The sequence below is a fragment of the Sinocyclocheilus rhinocerous genome, unplaced genomic scaffold (genome assembly GCF_001515625.1).
Source record: "Sinocyclocheilus rhinocerous isolate Xijiao unplaced genomic scaffold, SAMN03320098_v1.1 scaffold600, whole genome shotgun sequence".
Classification (NCBI taxonomy): Eukaryota; Metazoa; Chordata; class Actinopteri; order Cypriniformes; family Cyprinidae; genus Sinocyclocheilus; species Sinocyclocheilus rhinocerous.
Window position 1 is genome coordinate 302,096 of NW_015653464.1, and position 2,241 is coordinate 304,336.

Here is a 2,241-nt window from a genome sequence, read left to right on the forward strand (position 1 = left end):
GAGCTGAGGCAGCAGCGGAGCTGGAGCGCTTAGGCAGGAAATGTCGCATAGCCTGGGACGATTTCTGTGCCTCCGTGAAGCGTTCAGCAAACCCTTCGACCGCTGGGCCGAAAAGGCTCTTGGGGGAGACAGGAGCATCGAGGAAGGGGATCTTATCCGCGTCCTTCATCTCCGTCAGCGTCAACCATAAATGGCGCTCGAGCACCACAAGGCTGGCCATCGATCTCCCAATCGCCTGGGCAGTGGTCTTGGTGGCGCGTAGAGCCAGGTCCGTCGCGCTCCTCAGATCCCTGAGGGTAGCGGGGTCCCAGCCAGACTCGGCGGATGCGAGGATTTTGGCTTGGAAGACCTGAAGGACCGCCATAGAATGAAGCGCCGTGGCCGCCTGTCCAGCTGAGGTGTAGGCGCATCCAGCGAGAGCTGAAGTAGTCCTACACGGCTTAGATGGGTGAGCGGCCTTTGCTCTCCAGCCGATGGCCGTGGGCGGGCAGAGATGCGCGGCCACTGACTCATCTAGGGGAGGCGGCTTATCGTACCCCTTTTCTTCAGCGCCGTCGATGGAGGTGAGGGCGGATGAAGAGGCAGTACGGAGGCGGGCGGAGTATGGAGCGCGCCACGATCTGGTGAGCTCGTCGTGGACCTCCGGGAAGAATGGAGAGGTACGCTGACGAGGGGCCTGTCGGCGCCCCGGCAGGAACCATTCGTCCAGACGGCTGCGAGAGGGCTCCTCTGGAGGGGACCACTCTAAACCCAGCTCTTCGACCGCCTTGGAGAGGATACGGAGAAGCTCGGTATCCATCCCGTCTTTGGCGTCTTTGGTTGCGGATGATGGCGAGGGGGTGGGGTCATTTTCTGAGCCCAACAGCTCCTCTGCATCCGATGCATCCGATGCTATGCTGTCATCGAGCAGCTCGTCTCCACTTCCCCCGAATGAGATCAGGTCGCTCGCATCAGCAGAGGGACGCTGATCAGACCGGGAGAAAAGGACGGGTGAACACTCTCTCTGCGGCGAGAGCGAGGCACGCGGGATCTGGGCCGGCGTGAGCTCGCTCGTGGCCGATCGCTCGACCCCTTTGCCCCGCTGTTTTTTCCTCACAGGTCCCTGGGAGGAAGAAAACGGGGAGGGTGCGGGGGGCGGAGTCACTCTCTGAAAAGAAAGCGATCCGTGAGCGGAGAGAGGCGAGACTAAAACTCTCGCAATGAGAGCAAATAGCTCCCGTGAGCGCAGCTTCCGCATGGGGTTTCCCCAAGCAGGAAACGCACTCCTTGTGGCCGTCATCGGCATGCAGGGGAGACCCGCACGAGCCGCAATAACGGCGCGGCATTTGCAACAACGCCGCTGCTCTTTTAGAAGCTCTTTGAAGTCGCCGGATGGCGGCAGGGGAACCGGACCGGAACTGCTGCGTCGCTGAAGAAGTGGAGAAGAAGTTCAGCCGAGCTGAGAAGTCCCGATTCCAGCTGCGAAGGCGTGTCAACGGCGAGCGCCTTCGGATCAGCTTGAGACGTAGAGTCGTCGCTGAAGGAGAAAAAACTTGTTCCTTGTTGATGGTCCTCGAGGGAGGTTTTGGGATTTTGCTAATCTATTGCTCTCACAGAGTGGTTTCTCTTTCACTGTGAGTGAGATGGAGGAGCATAATCAATGCCACTCGTACGAGCATGAGCCCACACCCTCCACAAACATAAAGCCACACTCTTAAAAATATAGGTGCTTTAAAAGGTTCTTCACAGCGATGCTATAGAAGAACCATTTTTGGTTCCACAAAGAACCATTCAGTCAAAGGTTCTTTAAAAAAAACATCTCTTTCTTCCAGACGCTCCTTCGTCGAATCCGTCGGGCGCGCCGTTCTCAAGCCCGCCTGCCGCCGCTCACTCTAGGCCTCCAGCTTCCGCTCACTCTTGCCCGCCGTGTGTTTCGTTGTGAAAGCAAAACTACTTTGTTTGGCCTTCCAAAAGAGGACACGAGTAGAAATCAGTGGTTAAGTTGCATTTACAACACTGTTCCAGAACAGTTCAACCCAAATATTCAGATGTGTGCAGCACATTTTATGGAGGACTGTTTCCTGATCCTGGTAGAGTAGACTACAATGCCGGCTGTTCTGACTCACAGACTGTAAGTACGTTTTTTATATTTAAAGCGTTTTTATATTTTATATATTTAAAGCGAGTTTTTTGGGCAGTGTAGAGTAGAGCTTGTTGTTTGTCATTTCTCCGATCACAAATACAGACATGGTTTTATGTTTA